This window comes from Python bivittatus, unplaced genomic scaffold (genome assembly GCF_059951505.1).
Source record: "Python bivittatus isolate LINGU-HERP-01145 unplaced genomic scaffold, Pbiv_v1 ctg000980_np1212, whole genome shotgun sequence".
NCBI lineage: Eukaryota > Metazoa > Chordata > Lepidosauria > Squamata > Pythonidae > Python > Python bivittatus.
Genome location: NW_028277125.1, coordinates 62,855,649 through 62,879,919, shown reverse-complemented (window position 1 = coordinate 62,879,919; position 24,271 = coordinate 62,855,649). Strand labels below are relative to the sequence as shown.

The 24,271-nt window shown below is 38.8% G+C and overlaps 1 long non-coding RNA gene across 1 annotated transcript in view; it reads right to left on the bottom strand.

Moving 5' to 3' along the window:
* Positions 1–10,481: 10,481 nt before the first annotated feature.
* LOC112541088 (uncharacterized) overlaps positions 10,482–24,271 on the bottom strand; it is a 61,187-nt gene continuing 47,397 nt past the window's right edge. The window contains exons 2-5 of the long non-coding RNA XR_003085123.2: positions 21,634–21,693; positions 15,785–15,956; positions 10,897–10,949; positions 10,482–10,771 (exon numbers count right to left, since the gene is read on the bottom strand). This is a non-coding gene — a long non-coding RNA (uncharacterized LOC112541088). The remainder of the gene's footprint in view (positions 10,772–10,896; positions 10,950–15,784; positions 15,957–21,633; positions 21,694–24,271) is intronic.

The following is a 24,271-nucleotide window of genomic DNA, read 5'->3' as shown; positions in this document are numbered from 1 at the left end:
CCCATGTTGAGAAGCTTATATGAAAATTAATGCAAATAGGAAGAATTTAACATGAATAAAACTACTTATCAGAAGCAGAATTAATCCTCCCTCCCCCACCATCAACTGGAAACTATTTTGCCAGTAGATCTACAATTCTCTAATTTCATAATTGTGGTACTTTCTTCCAAGCTTTATACTTTGAACGAAGGGGGAAATGCTAATCTGTCTCATGAATACGAATAGCAGAACATTTTGGGATTGGCTCTAATAATGATTCTTAGTTGCTTTATGGGTTTTGCAGGGCAGGTATTAGCATGAGATTGGGATTAGTAAACCTTTAAATTAAAAAAAAATGCAATTTAAAATAGCAGCCTCAAAATTAAAAATAAAATGAGTGGCAGTGAGAGGAAAAAAAAGTCTTCTCCACACCACCCCCACCCCCAAATCCTTTGGGCTGGGATAAGCACAATGCTAAGACTGGCTAAAAGACGGTTCCACATGATCTAAGCCATTGTTAAAATGTACTATTATACTTAGCAAAGCGGTGTTAGCTGGCTTGCATTGACAAGGAACTCCCAGCCTCTTTGCTCCTTTCCACTTGTACAGCTCCTCTAAATCCAGGCAGGGAGAAACAAGGTGGATGTATTCCATCCAGCGATTTCTTTCTTTCTTACAAAAGGAACATTTAAGCAGAAGCACATACATCATGCCACAGCCATGCTCTGAATTCCTTTTTTTTTCTCCCCCTTTCTTTTTGCCAAGCCCAAGAAAAACCTATATTGTAAAAGAATGCGAGCATCTATGAAGTTCCCCTCCTGCTAACAGCTATCTGCCTGGCACAGGCCTGCTGGAGCTCAGCTGGGATTTCGCAAAGGATCTTGCTTTCATGGGCAAACATAGCTTCACCTGCCCTCCAAATCCCTCTTCCCTCCTTCTTTTCCAGCCCTCCCAGCTGAGCTATGTTAATCAGGTGGGGGACACAAGGTAACATTGAAGTAATTCAGCCAATTAGGCCCTGAATTGTTTGCATCCAACAGCATTTTGTATTTCTGCAAATGTGTGAAATGCAAAATGTGCCCTGCAGCAAAAACGACAGCAGCCATGTATTGGCGGCATGTCAACAGATCCTCAGAATGGCTGACGGCTGATACTGATGCATACATATGTTTGGGAGAGTGTGGACTTTTTAATGTGTGCGCTTTTCTACTGAGAGAAGTCAGAGCTGGGGGTCTTGGTGGCAGATGGGCAAGGGTAACAGGGATTGGCTAATCCCAAATCTGCATTCTCTTCTTCACGTAGCAACTGGGGAAAGATGGAGCCAGCTGTCAAATGGAAGACTTTCATGGTCCCCTGCACACAACAGCTGCACAGGCCCTGCCTGCTTGGTTCTAAATTATTAAACATCTTTTTAGTTTGTTCCAGCTGCAGGCATCAGTGTGTTTATGCAGCCTTTGTGCATTTTACATATGATTCCTTCTCCCCTCCTCTCATCAAAATGCTGTTTGTAAAAGTCATTATCCCATCTGTGCCCCAGTTTGGCCAAACAGCCGAAGACAAATCCAATGCTATTCTCTTTCCAGGACAATTTGGGAGCTGAAGATGATTGCAGTGACTTGAGACTTCAGGGGGTTGGTACTTTTTCTTCCATTTTTGCTTCTACCTGTAAGCAATGGTGTCATCTTGGCAGCTTAAGGGGCAAACACAGAATAAGCATCTTCAAAAGTAGGGCTTTATTCTTGGCAGCATAGAGGAAAGGAAAGGAAAGGAAAGGAAAGGAAAGGAAAGGAAAGGAAAGGAAAGGAAAGGAAAGGAAAGGAAAGGAAAGGAAAGGAAAGGAAAGGAAAGGAAAGGAAAGGAAAGGAAAGGAGGGGTGGAAACCAAATTTTCATCTAAAAGATTGTTTTATTGCCTCCATTGGGCAGAGGTGGAGGAAAGACTTTTAAATAATCTGTCACTCTCAACTAGCTTCCCTTTCCTTTTCAACAACAATAATACTGTTACTGTTTTCAGGCAACACAAATATTCACACAGCTAGGTATAAATCTAGCCTGCTTAAGCAGAATAGTTCTATGAGAAGGCAGGCAACTCCTAACTCCTGGAATACAGCTAAAATATAGTGGTGAGATAATAAAATGATAAACATGCCACTGGCAGTACACAGCATGACCGATGTATTAATGACATTGCAGAACAGGAACAGCAACAACAAAATCCCTGTAAAATTTAAAATAACTACTTCCTGCAGGATATTCTGGTTCCAGCTGGATTCCGTTGGAAACAGGTCTATTCCCTCTTGCAGATAAACCAAGTTTTCTGGGCTAAATGCTTTCTGTGAGCATTATTTGCCCTCCCTCCTCTCTTTTTTTTTAAAGAGAGGTTTCCTTCAAAAGCAATGAATGGATCAATGCCTGTTATACTTGTCTTTTTTTTTTTTCCTCTGCCACCTATGAATTGCCCCTTCTTTGTTGGCTCTTCCTCAGGATTTTTCTTTGGCTGGAAAGGAAATGTAAGTTGTATGAGAAAGCTTTTGCCAGCACTTGGCTGGATGGCTTGGCTTAGCTAGATTGGACTTCTAATGCCCAGGAATTAAAATGAGTCCCTTCTGTAAATAAGGCACATTGATGGTAAATTGGGGACCACGGTTATCTAAAAGCACTCTAAAGATTATCTGGAGACTTAAAAAAAAAAACTCAGTTTCTTAAGATGTGTGAGTCAAAGTATGTGATATATATATATATGTGTGTATGAAAAATAAATCATAATAAATCATATATATATATATATATATGAAAAATAACTCATAATGTTAATATGACTGCCAAAATCCATCTAAATCAATCTGACATTTGATACAGCCACCAAAGTCCACAAGGTTAATTGTTGTTGAAGAAAATGCATGTAAGCCAACCTAGCTTGATATATTTATTCCCCCTAAATTTGTCCAGAGTGCTTAGAATCTCACAAGTTTCTACCCAAATTAATGAGGTGATTATAGTAATGAAAAGAAAATAATAATGAACATTTTAGCATCATTCAATAATGTTTACTGGCATATCCAACAGCTTATCTCCAAAACATTCTGAAGTGCTCCTAAAACCCCAACTGACCCAAGCACATTTTTTTAATGCCATTAATTAATTTACAGATCTGAGGGGGGAAAAGACCTCATGTGCCATTATCATCATCGTATTTTCACTGAGTTTAAAACATCCCTCCTGTTTTGAAGGGAGAACTTTTGGGAGAAAAATTGGTTTGCCATTCAGGTAATGATAGTGCTGTCAAGATTTGAAAAAAACAAACAAAATAGTGCAAATGGATGTTTGTCAGTTGATAATGCTAGATGATGATTTTAAAGCTAAAGCACTGTTTGCTTCTTTTTGAACTCTAATTTCAGCTGAGAGATCTCTTTGGAGAAGACCCTGATGCTGGGAAAGATTGAAGGCAAAAGGAGAAGAGGACGGCAGAGGATGAGATGGTTAGATAGCATCACTGAAGCAATGAGCATGAAATTGAGCAAACTCAGGGAGGCAGTGAAGAACAGGAAGGCCTGGCGCAATATGGTTCATGGGGTCACGAAGAGTCGGACACGACTTAACGACTGAACAACAACAACAATCTCAATAAATTGAAATGACTGTACTTTAGTTTCCAGTAGTAGTATCCTAAAATCCTATCCAACTGATCTCTTGGAACCTTCAAGACCTCGTGGAAAAAATGGGAATGCTTCTTCATAGCCAAAAGAATAATTCAATTCAGGGGACCTGGTTGGGGCATTGGGCTCAGCAGCTGCCAAAGAATGCCAGGTCCCTAAGATATGAATTATCCCTAAATGATAGTAGTTTGATTGATAGGTGCAAAGCTAGCATTGCTGTTCGGAAGGAGCTCTGATGTGCTGATTCTGTAATTGCATATAAGTGCAATTTGCATGTTCCAACTGACAGTCAGTAATACCTCAGCTCATAACAAATTCTGCTCCAGAAAGAGCAGGAGATCCAGAAACTTGAAAAACTAGTTTCTTGTAGTGCTCTAGAACAGTGTTTCTCAATGTTCACAACTTTAAGATGTATGGACTTCAACTCCCAGAATTCCCCAGCCAGCAAGCTGGCTGGGAAATTCTAGGAATTGAAGTCCACACATCTTAAATTTGCCAAGGTTGAGAAACACTGCTGTAGAATATCACAGAAGAAACCAAACCTGTTTGTTTATGGTATATGGTTGACTGTGTTAAAAGAAGTCATGTGTTGTCTCCATTGATTTCAAGGGTAAGATTTCCAGAACCGTTGACATATACAGCTATCAAATTCACAAGAGTACCTATAAATTGGTAAATCCAGAACCTTGACAGAAAGAATGCCCAGTCCTGAAGGCTTATGTCCTCCAAGACCTCTCTCCCAACCCTTCAATTTCTCTTCATATTTCATGCATATTGAGTCACACTGCACATTGCTACTGGCCTAGGTAGAACTCATCAGAATTTCACTTGTAAATATTGCTATGAATAACCCCTCTCCCCAGTGCTTGAGTTATATTATGACCTTATACACTAGGTACTGTGATTTTGGAATATTTCACCATCAAATCACAAGTTCTCACAGATCCTGAAAATGAACCTGGGTTTGCAAGAACAGCTAAGAAACTCTTAATCAGTGTATGAGGCCCAAAGATGCTGAAGAAATGTAGACATTATTATGACTCACCATAACTCAGAAGGCAGTGCACAGAGCTCCTCTGTACATCACATCATAACTATCCCGAGCAAGAAAAAAGTGTAAGTATCAGCTCATTTCTTATGGCATGTCCCACAGGCAAATTCCACCTATTGCTTCTGGAATAGTTCATCTTTACAGGAGGCTGATAAAAATACATTTTTAGATAAGAATGTAAGAAAATGGTTTCTGGGTCAGATCAAAAACCAACCTTATCCAAGATCCTCTACAGACAGTTCACAAATGAAACTTAAGGGCAAGGTCCTTTTTTTAGGTAGTATTTGGCAGCAAGGTAGTATTTGGCAGCAATCTGAATTTTGCAGAGAGCCATCATGATTAGTAGCCATGGATAAGTTGAATTCTATGAATTTGTTTACAAGAAATGACAGATGCCCCAAGGAAAGCAACAAAGGGTCCTTCATCAGGGATAACAAATAGAACCCTAAGCCAGCATTAAAATATTAACATTCATTCCTTCAAGCACAGGCAAATAAATGCAACACATATAGTTGTGACTATATACCCCTACTGCAGGTATATATTTTCCATCTCTCTTTCCTTTTCATATCAGATGAATTTGGGATGATCAATCTGTGGCCCTGGGACATATAAATCCTCTCAAGCACCCCCATAACTCCTGCCTAAAATTCAGTAGCAAAATGGCTCTATTTTGGTGGCACAATCCCAGGCCATTTGGAAGACTGGATAGTCATTTATCCAAAATGGTGTGAGGATTCCTGCCATGGGTTGAACTAGAAGACCTCCAAGGTCCCTTCCAACCTTTGATTCTATGTTTAGTTGGGAGGGTATTTATTTTTCTCTTTCTTTCTTTCTTTCTTTCTTTCTTTCTTTCTTTCTTTCTTTCTTTCTTTCTTTCTTTCTCTCTATCTATCAATTCCATTTCTAAGGCTGCCGAGTCACTAAAGTGGGGATGTGAGGAGTTTGCCTTCTAGAGCCTTTTTATTCCCATCATCACACTAAACCAGCATTTCTCAACCTTGGTGGCTTGAAGGTGTGTGGACTTCAACTCCCAGAATTCTCCAGCCAGCGTGCTGTTTGTGAAATTCTGGGAATTGAAGTCCATACAACTTCAAGCCGCTAAGGTTGAACACTGCACTAAACAGTCCCCAAATGCTTCAACAAGTAGGCTGTGTCCCTACCTCATGATAGTGACTAGTGACATCCTGGCGTTAGCAGATCATCTCCTGTGGCTTGGTTGCAACCCCAAGCCATCCCAACTTTGCCTCTCCTGGAATAAAGAGGGTTTTGTTTTTTTTAAAGAGCTTTTTGGCAGACAGAAACCATTGATTGACAAGACTGATTTGAAAATTTTGCATAATCTGCATTATGTGGGTTTGATTAGATGCCCTTCAATAAATTTGCTATAATATGTTATGAACATTTTGTTGTTGTTTTGGAGTTTAGGATTTCTAATAAACTTTATCATAATGCTCTTAACAAAAAACAATAAAAACAAAAACACCAATCTTTACATCTACAGAGAGTTTGCTATAAGTGAGAGATAAGAAATTATTCTGAAAAAGTCTGGGGTTAAAATAAATTTTTTTTCTGCACAAAATATTATTTCTTCTCCAAAGGAGAAATAGATAGAATTGTTTTTCAGTAAAGAACTATTTCTACACAATTCCAAGCATTTTATTTCCTCAGGAATATGCAATGTGTTTAGTATTCTCACGGACTCTGAAATTTCAGCTAAATTTTAAATGCTCCAATGGCACAGTAGCATTTCCTAAACCTCTCTGATGTTAACTGTAGATGATAAAAGGATTCTTTGATTTCCCCAGCCCCAGAGGATGATGGGTAAGTAAGATTTTCAGGCATGTAAATACTAATCTCAGCTAATTCTGATAAGAAGACTTCTCTTTTTTATGAGGTGCATAATGAGACAGACTTGCACTCTCACCAAAAGCCACCACAAGCTTCAAGCCTGCCCTGGTGGCCTCCACTGCTTTTGGTTTAAATGCAGATTGCCTCCAGTCAGACAAATGAAGAACCATACTCTGGAATAGACAAATGGCTCTTTGGTTTAATTTCCCCCCTATAATTAGCCCCTTTTTAATGACCTAAGTTAATATGTGTGAAAAGGTGCAAAAACAGCATGAGTTCAGTTTTAAAAAGGAGTGTTCCTTTAATCTCATAAGTAGAAGCAAGTCACCTCTTTAGCTATCAGTAGCAGCAATTACACGGTGCTTTATTCACTGGGGATTCCTTGCAGCCTGACGAGATAGCAAAAAGACAGGAATCTGAACATACACCTGGAATTTTGCCACTCTCATATTACGTCCCATATTTTTGAAAAAAAATACTATTAGTTTATAGGCTGTTTAAGGAAAGGGTCCAAGCATTACTTACCTGGAAATGATTCAACTCAAATTTAGTGCTTTGGAATAAGTATATTTAAATTTTTAAAATTCCCCTCTCACCCCTATGGGTGGTCTCTGTCTTCCTCAATCTCGCGTCCTCTACCAGAGGCCTGGGAGTTTGAGGGTTCTGTGCAGTATCTTAGCCGTTCCTAGCACTGCACTCTTCTGGACAGAGAGCTCTGATGTTGTTCCTGGGATCTGTTGGAACCACTCTCCCAGCTTAGGAGTCACAGCCCCAAGTGCTCCTACCACCACTGGGACCACTTTGGCCTTTACTTTCCACATCCTTTCTAGTTCCTCCTTCAGGCCCTGGTACTTCTCCAGCTCCTTCTTCCTGATGTAGCAGTGCCAAGTGACAGCAACATCTATCACCACTGCTGTCTTATGGTCCTTGTCTTATGGTCCTTGTCTACTACTACAGTCTCTGGTTGATTGTCCAGTACCTGCTTCTCTGTCTGAATCTAAAAGTCCCACAGGATCTTAGCCCTGTTATTTTCCACAATCTTCTGTGACTTGGGAGGGTCTACCCATACACTGTGCAGAAGTTCCTGTACATAATGCCAGCTACTTGGTTGTGCCGTTCAGTGTATGCTGTTCCTGCCTGCATCTTACACCCTGCCACTATGTGTTGGACTGTCTCTGGGGCCTCTTTGCACAATCTGCACCTTGGGTCCTGTCTAGTGTGGTAGACCCCTACTTCTATGGATCTGGTGCTTAGGGCCTGTTCTTGTGCTGCTATGATCAGTACCTTAGTGCTGTCTTTTAGTCCAGCCCTTTCCAGCCACTGGTAGGATTTCCCAGTGTCAGCCACTTCAGATATCTATCAATGGTACATCCCATGCAGGGTCTTATCTTGCCATGGCACTTCTTCTGCTTGAACCTTCTCCCTTGTCTGCTGCCACCTCAGGCATTCTCTCAGCAGCTCATCTTTGGGTGCCATCTTACTGATGTACTCCTGGATGCTCTGGGTTTTATCCTGGACAGTGGCTTTGACACCCTCCGGACCCTGCCCGCCCTCTTTCTGGCTGGTGTACAGTCCCTGAATGTTGAAGTTGGGGTGGAAACCTCCATACACTGTGAGGAGCTTCTGGGTCTTCACATCGGCAGCCTCCATGCCCTCCTTTGGCCAGCTCATTTTACTGGCAGGGTATCTAATGACTGGCAGGGTGTACATGTTGATGGCATGGATTTTGTTCTTTACATTGACTCTTCAGGAACTATCTTACCCTTTGGTGGTACTTTGTCAGGCCTAGCCCAAGGAACTCCAAGGGACCATGTAAATTCAGTCCAGCTATGTTTATTAGCTACAACCTCTAGCAAGAATCTTCCCAGACTGAAACCCCAGCTCCCAAGTAATGGCAGCCACAATATTGTGAATTCCTCAGGGAGGTGCCAGTCGCATCCTCTTGTATTTCCCACGCTCCTCAGGAGATGTAAGAAAATATTTTTCTCCCTGAGCCTGGCCATAATTCCATTCCATCACATACTTGGATGTTGCTTTCTTCCTTGCCTCATCATTGCGATTCCCACGAGGCTGTAGGATACCAAGGTATTTGTAGCTGGTCTGTATGTCTGCTATATGGCCGGTGATAATTCCACCCCATCAGTCTTAACTACCTTCCCTCTCTTTGCTATTATCTGGCCACACGTCTCCAGTCTGAATGACATCCCAATATCCTCAGTATAGATCCATGTCAAGTAGATCAGTGAGTCGATGTCTTGTTCATTCTTAGCATACAGCTTGATGTCATCCATGTAGAGGAGGCGGCTGATGGTAGTTCCACACTTGAACTTGTATCTGTATCCAGTCCTTGTGATTATCTGGCTGAGGGAGTTCAAGCTTATGCAGAACAGCAACATGGACGGTATATCACCTTGGTATATGCCGCACTTGATGACCACTTGTGCAAGCTATCTTAAGTTGACTTTCAGTGTTGCCTTCCACAGTCCTATTGAGTTCTTCAGGAAGGTCTTTAGAGTCCTGTTGACTTTGTATAGCACCAGGCATTCACAGATCCATGTGTGTGGGATCAAGTCATGGGCTTTCTTGTAGTCAATCCAGGCTATGCTCAGATTGGTTTGCCTAGACTTTGAGTCTTGGGTGATTGCTCTGTCTATGAGCAACTGGTGTTTTGAGCCTCTAGTGTTGTTCCCAATGCCCTTCTGAGCTGTGCCCATGTACTGTCCCATATGGTCTTGTAGCTTGGTGGCTATGATGCCTGATAGGACTTTCCATGTTGTGGGAGGCAGATTACTGGCCGGTAGTTGGACGGTGCTGTTCCCTTGTGAGAGTCTTTCATGATCAGCATTGTCGTTCTTTGTGTTAGTGAGTCTGGGTGGGAGCCTGCTGCTAGCAGCTGGCGTAACTGTGCTGCTAGGCATTCATGCACTTCTGATAGTTTCTTTAGCCAGTAGGTGTGGATCATGTCCAGGCCAGGTGCTGTCCAGATTTTCATGTTCTTGACCCACTGTTAGATGTCTGCTACTGTGATTTATTTTTTATTTATTTATTTATTTAGTAGACTTATCCCCGCCCATCTCCCCCCAATGGGGGACTCTGGGCGGTTTACATCAATTGAAAACAATGAGATGTTGAGATGTTGAGTAACTGTTTCTCAGTTAGTGTGGATGTAAGTCTTCTGTCCATTCATAGTTCCCTTGTACATCTCATATATCCTCATTCATTAGGTCTACTGTTGTAGTAGCAATCCATCAATCCATCACTTTCAGGTTCTCTTGTCTCATCTGCGTATGGTTTGTTCCAGTAGCTCACCTATAATCAGATTGTCCTGGTTCCCAAACATCTGGTGCAGACCTTGTCAATCCAGGCAATATCTGAGCTAGCATTACTCTCTTAGTTTGTGTCACTCTCATATCTGATGTAGGCAGGTGAAGCGTTAGGGGGTGTTTGCCCAAGGATCCCTACTGGTAAGGTAGGTGCCAGCTGGGATTCGGATTCAAACCCCAGTCTTCTGCATCAAAGGGCACCACTCTAACCACTATGCTATCCAGATGCATACATGCATACATCCTTTGCTTTCTCCAAGGAACTTATATCTGTGGAGTCCTTGGTGCTCTCTGAGCTTAGTTGTTTGCTTGCAGAAGTTTCATTAACCAACTAGATAACATCATCAGTGCTAATGATGTTACCTAGTTGGGTAATGAAACATCTGTAAGCAAACAACCAAGCTCAAAGAGCACCAAGGAGTCCACAGTTCAACCCTGAGCTACATATATTCCATATATTCTCTTCTGTTGTTATCAAAATTCTCCCTCCATATTTTATCATCACAACAAACTTATGGACAAAGTTGAGACATGGTGGTGTAGCTGAGCGGGGATTTGAATTGGATTCCAATTCTAGTCCAGAATCCTCAGCATTATTATTTATTTTAATTATTTCTCTCCTCATTTTCAAGACAAACATGTTCCTGAAGCAGCGTAAAGAAAGAAAGAAACAAATGTCATATAAATACAATACATATTCTTAGAAAGAAAGAACATACTTCCCTCAGGACAGTCCTGAGCTAAGCTGAACAGTTTTCTGGGGCTGGCTGTTGTCTTTGAAACGGGCACTTGGAGGTGATAGTCCAGGAGTAGTGAGGAAAAGTTCTGCCGAACAGCTTCATAGTGGCCATTATAGGTCTTCCTCCTTCTACCTTCAGGCACCTTTTCCACAGAACCATGGTTGTGATGGCCCTGGGGAGACAGAGGGAAAAGTTCTTCTAAGAAGGTTCCTTCCTGCTGCTTTCAGAGGTCACTCAGTTGGTAGTCCTGATGTTGAAAGAATCCAGCCAATGGGCTTGGTATTGATGATCACTTACCTTCTCCCTTCTCATTGTCATTGTCAGGTCATTGTTCGGTTGTAGGATGTCACCTGAAATTTAGCAACAAAATTAATATTTTTCTTTTTTTCCCAGTAGGGCGGCTGTTCATTAACTAGCATATTATTGAAACTGAAAAAGAAGGAATATAAAATAGTGTTGGCCAGCATATTATGTTCTATGAAATAGAACTCAAAGGATATCTGTCCATCCGTCCATCTATCTATCTATCTATCTATCTATCTATCTATCTATCTATCTATCACTTGCCTCCTTAAAAATAACAGTGCAACATGGGAAAGGTAGAACAAAACTGAAAAGTGACTACCATTATCTGTTTCATAAAGGGGTTAGAAGACCTCTAGTACCTCATATTCTATGTATGGACCAACAATTCTATAGGGAATTCTGCTGGGAAAGTGCTTTGAAGGCTGCCCTATAACCTGACAACAAAGTTAGTTTATATAAAGGAGTGGAATTCTTTTCAGGGTTTATCAAACAAATACATTTTCATGAGCACCTGCTAGGCAGGGTGTTAAACAGGTTATCTCATTTCCATATGTGCATATGTAACTTAACTCCTGAGTTGTTCCAGGCTGCCCTTGAAAGGCCTGCCAAGCTATCGTAAAGCACATATTCTTTTACAATAAGCCATATTTCAGCAACATTATCATTCCTCTCCTGGGAGCAACACCATCAAGATCTATTATGTGATATACATAGGATAGATATATACAGTGGGGGTAAGGGTTACCTTACATTCCAAAAAGGTTCCTATATTCATCAGAATACAACTAAACTTCTTATATTTATATGCATGTTTATGATGGTGGAAAGCTTGAAACCTTGGTCTCAGTAGAGGCACTGTAAATTTGCTTATCCCCATGTCTGCTCACAGAGTAGCAGCTCAGATTCCTGAACCTAAAATGTCCCAGCTATTTCATTTCTAGGCTTTTCTTTGGAAGATGCTGCCAATCCAGCTGAATTGTGCCAAATTAAGTGTTGATTTTGTAACACAGACTAATTTCCACCAGAGAATAGGACAAAACTCCCCAAAACTTCTGACTTCAAATCAGCTGGGAACTGAAACTCGGCAGCTAAAATCTCTCTCTCTCCCTCTCTCTCTCTTACACAAACACATGAGTAGACTCCTCTATTTCTGATCATAGAAGAAGTTCCAATCTAGATTTGGAAACAAACACATCTCCCATCTCTTCTTATAGCTAATGGCATGCTTTAGATCCAGAGGTGAAAAGCCAGTAGACTAATTCCTGAGTCACCTGACCTCTTTAAAATATTGATAGATTGCTGCAATTAGCCAGCAGAACATTGCCTACATGCTGGATTCATCTTTATAGGAGCCTATGGCTTGTACACTAATTATCACAAAGAGCTGAACATGAGTGCAATCTCTCTCACACACATGCGCACATGCTCTCAAACATAAATGTAAATAAACATGCCTATGAAAATAACAAAGTAGTCTTACCTCTAAAGGTAAGCAATGACTTAGTGATGCCACCAAAATTCAAAAGTAGTTGATACATAAGTTGAATCTGGCTCAAATTCTTGGAAGTATAATGAGCTCTGACATAGATCAAAGATATTTTGATATCAACCAAAACTGTCCACCATATTGGGAGACTGTCCACTGTATTGGGAGACAGCAGTATGAAGCAATCCCATAAACAAAAGACGAACGTATAGAAAGTACTCTATGAAGCAGAAATATGATATGAAAAATAAATAATTAAAAAAGCATTTATTCCATATTGGAATGTCCTCTTTAGAGTGCCAAGGAGCATCATTTTGAGAATAATGCTGGCAAATTGCCCTGCCTTTATTTAGAAGGCCAAATGGAAAAGAGCCATTAAACTGTGGGAACCTATAAGATGCAAGTGTAAGAAAGGGATGGGTGTCGAGTCTAGTAGATGAGATATTTTCTGTATATTATTCTGCCCAGACTGTTTTCAACATCAGGGTGACACTGTCAACATAAGTTACTGTTCAGAAGTTCTCTACTCTGAATAGTAGGATTTGCAGCTAGAGATGGATAAAATGACTTTCTCATAATTCACATTTTGTTCAATAAGATACAAATCCAAGTTGTTAAGTTTGGAAAAAAGATGTTGAAGTAACAATGAATTTAAGCTTACAGTAACTTGAGGTGGCATGAAGGCTTTTAAACCATTCTGTTTTATGGACTTTAACTTCTTTTAAGGTAAAAGCCTTCCTGAGGGACTAGGAAAAGTAGATACTCTTTTCAAAACGGGCTGGAATTGTCTCTGGAAATGGTACTATATTGTTTCCGGGGGATGACCACGTGGATGGGGCAGCCATTTCATACATTTTCCTTGCAACTCCTGGAAACTGCATTAGGTTATATCTATCACAATGCTAGAGATAATTTTGACCCCATATCAAAATACCACTTGTGAGAAGCTTCAGAGGGCTGATTTGAGAAAGAACTCAGTATGTTACTCCACATAATCTAAGCATTTGATTTCAAGGCCCAAAATACAGCAATTTCAGGCTATTTTGAGGTGGTGATGAAGGAAGAAAAGGATAGAAATGGGAACTATTTGCCTCCCAAAGACTCCCATTCCCATTCCCCTTTCCACTTTAAAACATCCCCAAAGTGAACAGAACGATGGTCCAGACCTTCCTGTGAAAGAACCACATCACCTGAAGGCCCCCAAAGCCCTCCAGAAAGATGGAAGGCTGGTTCAGCCCCACCAACATTGCCCATTCTTGATCTAAAAAGTCTACTCTTTTACATTCATTTCATTCTGGCAGAAAATGCAGGGTTTTTTTAATTGATTCCCTCTTACATCTTATGAGTGGTATGTTATCAAAATCAATCTGAAATCATACCAGCTTGAATTGAATGTTGTTACTTTTGTATCTTGAATTCTAATTGATTTTTGGTGATTTACATCATTCTCCCCTCTCCCCTTTTTCATAAAATACCACCTCTAGCAGTTTTAGGAGAAGAGCTTTATTTTTAAAGGAATTAAAGAATGAAATGGTTAAGCCTTCAAACCACCTCATTTTACTGTAACTTTTCTAAGAACTCTTCCCTCTAAGTTATGCAAAATATCTTCGATCTACGTCAGAGCTCATTATACTTCCAAGAATTTGAGCCAGATTCAACTTATGTATCAACTACTTTTGAATTTTGGTGGCATCACTAAGTCATTGCTGTAGCTCTGCTGACAAGCACACTCACTGCATGCGTAAGAGCAGCCAGATTCAAAAAGTTCCAATTAGAACAGTCTTCCTTAGCCTGATAGCTTGGAATTCTGGAAGATGTAACCCAACAAATTTGGAAGGCACCAGGTTGGGAAAGGCTGAATTAGAGAATTTCTCAGGTTGCAGAACCTAAAAGAAAGCCATATCTGAGACTGCAGAGAAGTGCTGTCAGTGATGGCAGAAAATATACTGGGTTAGACAAGATTTTGCTCTAATTTGGGTATATGTGATGTGTATGACACACACACACACACACACACACACACACACACCAGAGCAAGAATTGGAATATAAACCCTCTTCTGTGTTACAATTTTGGAAGTTAATTTGTTATACTACAGCTTTAGATATCCATCAGATCTCCACAATATTCTATTTCAAAATGTAATTAAAAATAAAATACACCATGTACATTTGCAGTTTATTTTTCTTTAAAATCCATTTCTCTCTGTGTCAGTTCAAAAATCCCTAACCTTAGGGTCCCTGAATCATTAAGCAGAGAAGTATATTACAATAATACAATTATCAACAAAGCCTTTGACAAGCAGTCATGTGCTTGTAAATAAAATTTCTTTAGATGCCACTCAAAACATTGTAATTAAGAGATACAGAATGTGTTACCAGATGGTTTCTACTCAGTATCTATTTCCTTTGGAAAACAAGGTGATTAGGGATCAGCACTAACTTGAAACTGAACATGAAAACATTGGAAGTGTCTGATCCTGCTCTCAAGAGTCCTAAATAAGTTACCTTTCCTTCAAACTGTAGCCAAAGTTTGAATAACTAGGAATGATGTTTACATGTGTTAATCTGTACACTGCTGATATCCATCCAGTGGTATTCAGAAATATATCCCTTCCCCAACACACACACAGATACATAAATGCATAGATGCAGACAGGTGGATACATAGCTATATAACTATGTATAAGTTTCCTTCTGCTGTTAACAGAAAGCAGACAACAAAGAGTTAAATCCCTCTACTATCACATCATGGGCCTGATCCTGTTGGATCCTCTCCCTAAAAAGATTTTGGAAAGGCTGGAACTAAAGCTGATGGAAAGTGGACAAGCAAGGTAAACATTTTTTCATACTTCTACTTGCCGCTGCAAGGAACTTAGCTGGCACTATTGTAACATCACTGGAGTGAATGAGACCCTCTGCCCTCCCCATTTTTGGATAGATTTTTGAGGTTTTAAACAGATTAAATTGATTCCTCAAGACTTGCCTTTAAAAACCTTCAAACAGGAAACAGTCTGGGTGGTGGATAGAGTTAAAGCATACATTTTGCACCATAACATCTTCCTAAAAAGATTTCTAAGAGTTTAATAAAACTCTATTACAATTGCACTAAGATGTAAATTTAGTAGCAGCAGTCATTTAGAATGCAGACAATATTATCTACTTGGCATATACATTGACCAGTCAGGAAGTGTAAACAAGGATGTTGACTTTTTGATCTGGTCTGAAATTACCATATCTGGGCTGGAAAAATCTGGCAAGGAGCTCGATGGCAGTTAAAAAATCCTTGTGCTCCTTGATATCTCACTGGCTTTCCATAGCATTAACCATGGTATCCTTCTGGACCAGCTCTAGGGGTTGGGATTGGGGGCACCATTTTATGTGTTTTTCTTACTTTCTTCAGGGCTGGTTCCAGTCAATGTTGGTTGGGAAGGAGAGGTCACTCTCTAGGCTCCTCCTCTGGGGTGTTCCACAGGGATCAATCCTCTTTCCTCTCCTATTCAACATCTACATGAAATCCATGGGTGAGGTCATCCACCAGTTTGGGATCTGGTATCACCAATACTCTGATAATAATGGTGAAAAAAAAAAATTCAATTCTGTAGAATCACTCCTGACCCTTGTAACTTTGAGGCATGTGGCCAGAGAACAATTTTGAGGAGTTGGAACAAAAGAACCACATATACCAATGGATCAAATAAGACAGTTAATTTTGATAAAATCACAAAGAGCATATTAGAAACACTCTCCCAAGAATGGTACAAGGGAGAAATAAGAAGCAAGCAGACCAGGGAAAGGTTGAAAGAGAAGCTGCACCATTATGGCTTCCCTCCTCGTGCACTAACAACAGTAGGGTATGACTTCTCCAGGAAGAACCTCAGATAATGAATATTGATATGGAGCATCAAACTGAGCACAGCCTAATTTTTACTGATGTCATTTTCAGTAATCAAGTTACCAGTTATACAGTAAGTCTGCTAGATATCTTACCCTGATCACCATACCAAAATTCCAAAGAGCTCTAATATTCACACTCTGTAATGCCTTGCAAACTGCAGTCCTGGACAGGAGATTCTGGAAAACTCCACGTAACGAATGCCTTTGTCATCAAAGTCAGGAGCCATTGAAACAACAGCCCACATGCTGCTTTACTGTCAATCCTACCGCAACACAAATTTATCACATTTCATTATCTCAATACCCAAGCCATACTGACTCCTTATTTTCATTAACTTTTAGCTGATCAGAGTGATGGACTCTCTTGTAATGTTTAATAACCATCATAGTTTTGTTTTAAAAACCCTCAAGATTTGGCAGGACCTCACTAGGAATAAGTTGACTTGATTAAACTTGCTCCAAGTTTACTAATAACAATAATGGTTTACCAGTCCCTAGCGATATTTATGATTGTCTTTTTATTGAAGCCTTAGTGTTAATGGTCTCAATGTTCAAAACGGTTTACCTGAACTAAGAAAGTTTTGCCTGTGCTGGCTATGTTCAATTTACCTTTTTAAAAAATATTTTATCTTATTTTCTTTTCATGTTTCATGTGGCATAAGGTTGATCAATTATGAAAATATTTTGTTGTTGACTTTGAACAGATCAGATTTTTATTTTTTTTAATTCTTTATTTTTTATTATAAGATTATCAAAAATAAACAGAGTACCAGAACCCAAAATATAACCAATGGAAAAAGTCCACGTAATACTAAAAACCATAAGCAACAAAATAAAATTAAATCAAGAAATAACCCCCCTGAAACCATTTAAAGACTCCAAACTTATAAAATTGGAATACAAAACATCGAAAGTATAAAATATATAGACCACGTGAGGCTTTACCAGCTTGCTTTTGTTTGGAAGCACTCCGACGGAACAAGGTTCCAAGCTGCATAAACACACATGTAGTTTTTGAGCATGTGCAGTGTATATAAAGTCAAAAGATAATACTGTAGTCACAAGACAAACTTTATTAGAGACGATTGGCAAAAACAATCAAGATATCAGAGGAGTAAAACAAACCAGCACCCAGATAATGAAGCCTAAAATCTTGATATTGCACTTTGGCTTAACGATTCTATTACTTGTGATTCAATGGTTACTCATATGAACTTTGCTTCTTTCAGATTTCCAGGTTTGAATTAGAGGCTTTTTATACATATTCCTTTGGGTTCCAAGAAGCATTGAGGTCCCAGTCTAATCTCTCCCTCACTGTACTCTAAAGAAACAAGCTTAGCATACCCAGATCCAGACAGCAGTACCAGTGCCCCACTGATTTCTTCCGAGCTTCTAAAGTCCCGTTCTAGGGGTCTGTCCCTCACCTCCTCTCCATTCTCTCTTTTCCATTACATCTTCCAGCAATCACTCTCTATTCTTTGTCCATCCGCCTCTTATGCATCTCATGACAAGGCTTTCAAACAGAAAGGATAAGGCTGGGAAAAACTCCTCTGGGGCTTGCTTGGGCAAGGCTCCCTTCCCCCTCCATTTCTGATGCTAGGATTCTGGAACAATTCAACTTTTGTTCTCTCTAGCCAAAAGGGAGGAGCGTGTTCTATTCTTGAAACAAAGCTGTTGATTTCCTCTCTAACAGATTTGTGTATTGGCCATCAGGGGTGAGCATGTGATTGTGAGAGAGAGATGAGCTTACCTACCCGGCCTAAGTGAGTCATATACTTGAATGAGAGGGGACTTACCCATTCACTATAATTACCACGCCAGGGTTCCCCACAGTGATCAATATCAACCCCCAAGGGTTGATGGGACTATCCATTATTGTTATTGTTGATATTATTATTATTATTATTATTATTATTACTACTACTACTACTACTACTACTACTATTAATCTACAATTACATTCTTAGTCTAAGACTGATGAAAGCCTAATAATTCAAGTCCTAACTAAGGACCTGAGAATTATTAAGGTAGCATCTGAGAATATAGGCAGTTCCTAGCAGGGTGTTTTTTGGTAAAATTAGGGTGTTCAGGTCCGATAAATTCAAAGTTTCCAAATGTTGAGGGAGTCCTTTAGGTTTTGCTCCAAGGGCTCCAATCACAATTGGTATAACAGTGGATTTCTTTTTCCAGAGGTGTTCAACTTCAATCTGCAGGTCCTGATATTTTATAATTTTTTTCCAATTATCTTTCCTCAATCCCAGCATCACCTAGTACAGCAACATCAATGAACCAGACTTTCTTCTTTTCAATAGCTCTGTCAGGCATGTTATGAACAAGTTGCCTATCTGGATCTTAAAGTCCCATAAAAACTTAGCCCGCTCATTTTTCAAAACCTTCTCAACGTGATGGTCCCAGTAGTTCTTGCTACATTCAAATCCAAACCTCTGGCAAGGTTTCCAATTGATAATTTTGACAACTCAGTCATGATGCTGCTTATAGTCAGTTTGTGTAATGTTGGTGCAGCCACTGATCAAATGGTCAATTGTTTCATTCTTTTCACTTCAAAGGCAACATTTGCTATTGTTTGTTACATGCTGAATTTTCACTTTCATGCAGTTAGTTGGCAAAGCTTGTTCTTCAGCCGCTAAAATAAGGCCTTCAGTTTCTTTCTTTAACACTCCTGATCTTAACCAACTCCATGTGAGGGTTTTATCAGCTTTTCCTTCTATATCTTTCAATATTGACCATGCATTGGCTTATTCTTCCAGTTAACAAAATGGTTTTTGATTGTTTCTTTTCTATAATCAGCCTTCACCTTTGTTGTTTTCAAGAGCTTTCCTTGATTAACTTCCTTCAATAAGGGTTCTTTGCTTTTCTTGATGTAGCCATTGAAATCATGCTTTTCATCCTCCACAGTTTGTTTCACCTGTAGGAGTCCTCTGCCCCTTCAGCTCTTGGCAAATATAGCTGATCAATATCACTTTTCGGGTGTAGAGCATGGTATTGTCATTAGTTTTCTTGTTTTCTGATTCAAGTTATGAGTATAAACTTGTCAATGATTTTACTGGAATCCCTGGAGCTTCATCTGGTCCAGGAGTACTCCAGTTTTTGAAATTGCTTTTGTACCATTTCCCCGACTATCCTAATATCTTCCATGCTGGATATTTTCACTGTGTTTTCAACTTGTTTGATCCATTTTGCATTCCTATTGTGACTCCTGTTGTTTTCCCACAAACTTGTCTAAACTTTTAGGGTCTTTTCTTTGTCAGGATTTTCATTATTTGTGGTCAGTTCTTTCCATTTTCAAGGGTTTTGTAGAATTGATGCTGATTTGCTTTAAACTGTGAATTCTGCTGGAATTGGATTATTCGATTGTCATATCGTTTGAACTTCTCTGCAATAGCCACAACTCTCTGTTTCAATTGTTCTACAATCTCTGCAATTCTTTATTCTCCAAATTATACAGGCTAGTTTTGATTTTCTTATTCTTCAAATTCCCTTGCCTCACATTCTTCAAATTGCTCAAATCTATGAGAATTTTCTTTATCTTCAATTCCAAGTGAATTTCCAAGTCACAATCCTTCAATAGTTAGACAGGCTGCAGCATACATCGGCTGGTTCATTTGGCTCAATGTTTCAGTTGGAATAATTTTGACAGCTTCATTTATATCCTTCACATTTTGAGCCAAAGTCTTCTTGTAATTTGATTCAATTTTGGCAAATGCATTCTTTCAGTTTCTTTCATTCGATCCTTGATTTTCCCAACTAATTATTTGTTAACTGATAGTGATTGCAGTTCTTTAGCAATTCCAGTTTCTTCTCCCTGTTGTTCTTCATCAATAGTCTCTTCACTTTCTACTGTTTGTTGCTCACTCTGCAGATTGGTATTATTATTACCAGTTCTGGATACACCTGAATTTTGAGTAGTTTGTTTTTCAATGGCTTCCAATTCACCATTGGTAAAGAACTTGTGTTTCAAAAATTACATGCCTTTGGTTCGTAAGTCTCTGTTCATTAACCTCTAAGCCTGGATGCCTTTCTTTCCAAAGTTGGTACATTCACTTCTGAAATCCACATTTTGATGGTTCCAATTGGTAGAAACATTCCATAATTGAGTAGTTTTCTTTCTTTGACCAAATTTTCCACTTTTGATTGCCTTCCGGTAGCCTGTCATCTCCATGCCCTGGTTGCCTAGCAGAGGAAGCTGAGCTCCATAACACATTTTTTTATGAATGCTGAGGAGCAATAGCAACAGTTGATCCGGCATGGAATTTGAATTGTGTATTCTCACCATGTTGAATGGGGGTTTTTTGGAACAGATTTTAGTCTGGATCTTCAGCTAAGACCTTTCTGATATGGTTGCACCTATTGAGCATAGCCTTAGCATCCCTAGAGCATGCAGGGCTCTCCACCACAACAAGGTACCGTGTACCTTTGGAAGGGATTAGTAGTAGTAGTAGTAGTAGTAGTAGTAGTACAATTAGTTAAAGTTGTAATTATTAGATTATTTTCATATAATAAATGTTTGGGGAATCAATGAACAATATGAAATTTCATGAAGGGTTAATGAGCTGAAGAGTTTGGGGACTTCTGCACTAGACTATTTAATTGCTGAACCAAGTAAAGTTTCCTGAATTCTAAATTCACATAATTCAATCTGCTTATTCAGGTCTCTGTGAATGCAAAAAAAAAGGGGGGAAGGGACTTATATTAGCAGGAACAGCCCAATCTAAAATCCTACTAGGAAGCTCAATAAAAAAAGCATATTCAAGAATGAATGTGCAGTTTAGGAAAGAGTCTTACATTAAAATAATACACATAATGCCATTATATTAATTGGGGGGATGGCCAATCTTATCACACATAGGAGAAGGGCAGAGATTTCATCATGATCCCACTTCCTCCATCTTGCCCACTTCTGGTCCTCCAATAATGGAATTTTGATATTGCTGATACCAAGCGACAGGTGGAAACAATCCTCCCTTATATTCTGCTAATATAAGTCCCACCCCTAAAAAGAAAAGTTTCCCACAGACAGAAGGTATAGTAATCATTGTTTAGTTCATAAAATCTACTCAAAAATAAAATGTGTTTGATTCATTGTTAACCAACCTTATAACTGGATGTGGTAGCTGCTACTTATGCAAATCATAATCCAGTAACTGTAAGACTAAATAGAGGAACTTCCAGACTGAAATGGTGGAGACATAATGAACTTTTATTATTACAAGAGAATTTAATCGTGTCATCACAAATTAAAGAGTATCTTTCAAATCAACTTAATCTTTGATGCTTCTTTATCTACAGTATGGGGTACTAGCAAACATTTGTGAGAGTTTTGCTTACCTCTGTGGCATCAAGCAGACAGAAAGCCATGCAGAAGCAGGAGATGCATTGCTGAATGATCTGAAATAATAAGAATCAAGGCATAAACTTAATGCAGTTTTGGATTTAGAACAAAAGATAAGCACAATATGAACTAGATTTAACAAGAAGTTGATCTATAAATGGCTCAAGGATAAAATTGTTACTTTGATTTGGGATAAAACCAAGTGTGTTTCTACAATGAAAGATAGGATAGAGCATTTTGTTAATTACTATTCCAAATTGTATAGTAAACAGATTTCTGATCCAGAAAAGACTATCTGAACAAAACATTAATTACAAAATATAGAAATCAACAAAAATAAGTCCTTAATCAACCTGTAACTGAAGACAAAACTAACAAAGCAATAAAAGAAAACAGAATTGAATAAAGCTCCAGGATCTGATGGTATTTCTTTAATATGTTATAAGACTTTCTAAGCAATTTTGGTTAAACCTTTTAACTCAAGTAATGAATGAAATTCAGTAGCATAAAGAACTTCCTTTGTCATGGAAAGAACCTTTATTTCTTTAATTTAAAAAGAAGGAAATGACTCAAACCACCTAGAATCACATAGACCTATTTTTTTATTGAACATAAATTATAAACTTTTTATGGCCTACTCACAGACACATTTTTTTAATTAACTGAAATGATACACATTAATTGGACTGAATTTGTTTCAAAGAGATGCATGAGAGACAACATCAGCTATACTGTGAATATTATTGACATTCAAAAAATAAAAAAAAGTAGTGGCTATGGTCTTTCTTGATGTAGAAAAAGCCTTTGACAATCTAGAATGGTCTTTTCTGCTTGCAGTTTTGAAAAGTTAACTTGGGGTCCTTTTTTTTTCACAGAGTATTTATAAAGAGCAAGAAACCAAAGTAATAGTAAATGACTCTTTATAACAAAAATGCCACATACTGAAAGGGACAAGACAAAATTTTACCCTCTCCCTTTATTTTTATTAGCCCTCGAGCTACTGGCAATATACAAGAAAATAAAATTTCAGGAGTAAAATTAACAACTCAAAAACACAAATTAGAATTATATGCTGATGATATTGCACTTACCGTTGCCCAACTAAAAGGTCCTCTACTATCATTAATGGAAAAAATATAGCAATGTGGTTCTGTGTCAGCTCCTGAGATTTTTGTCTTTCTTGACTTTGGCTTCTCTTCTTGGCAATTTCCATGGTTTGTTCTGACATGGTTAACTTTCTTCTGTTTCTTCATTTCTGGCAGCCTCTTTTCACTTCTTTCTTAATGACTTCTAAGTTCCTCTGGTTCTCTATCAGTGAGGTTCAGGACTTAAAAGTGATTCCTGGTATTCTCCTTGAAAATGGTGGGTATATGCTCAATATGATATTGTAGAAACTAACTGGCTTTGTTCTTCTTTAGTTTAACTTGGAACTTGCACAAAGCAGTTCATGATCTGTTCCACAGTCAGCACTCAGCCATGTCTTTGATTCTATAACTGAGCACCTCTACCTCCTTTTAGCAATAATATAGTCAATCTGATTTCTATGAACCATTTGGTGATGTCCATGTATACAGGCATCATTTTGGTTGTTTTGAAGACAGTGTTAGCTATGAAGAAATTATTGGAGTGGCAGAGATTGATAAATTGTTCTCCTGCTTCATTTCAGTTTGAAGCTGAACAATCTAACTACATTTTTCTTCTTAAAATTTCTAACATTGGCATTCCAGTCTCCAATCACAAGCAGCACAACTTGCTTGCATGTTTTGTCATTTTCAAATTGAATTTGTTCATAAAACGCATCAACCTCTCTTTCTTCTGAATCAGTGGTTGGAGCATAAATTTGGATGATCATCATATTAAAAGGTTGTCCACAAAGTCTAATTTGTATTAATTGGTTGTTAACTGCATTGTAGCTAAGTACTGTTGCTTTTATGGTTAGGAAGTGTACAGCAAGAACACTATTTGACTACAATGAAATCAATGACCAATTCCATTTTTGTTTTTTCTTGCCCTGGGTAAATAAGCAGTGTGATTTTCTGACTGAAAGTGTCCCATCCCAGTCCATCTCAATTCACTGATGCCTAAGATGTCAATCTGTAGTTGTTTAATTTCATCTTTCACTATGTTGAGCTTCCCTGTGTTCATGCTTCTTATATTCCATGTTTCCACTGTAATTCTGTCTTTGCAGGTTATGCTTTTCTTTCCTTGTATGTCAATATCAGAACTAGATGTCCTTGAATGTCCAGAACTAGATTTAATTTAGCCATGTCATAAACACTATTAGTGCTCCAAAAGATCCTCAGTTCTTCCTCAGAAGCATGTTGAGTGCCATCCGACCTGAGGGCTCAGCATCCAGCATCAATCTTTTATATTTTCTATCCATGTGGTTTTCTTGGTAAAAATAGAGTGGTTTACCATTGTCTTTTTCCGTGCACTATAAATTGAAGCTTTTGCCATTGTCACTAAAGTGATCATCTACATCCAATCATCCTATATCATTTATGCTCAATATAGGTGCCTCCTTGCTGTAGCTGGGATGAGCTTCATGCCTTGGGTGACCCTGCAGGTAGCATTTATTTATTTATATACTCTTGGCATGCATTCCTTGCACTCTTCACTCATCTGTCCCAGGAA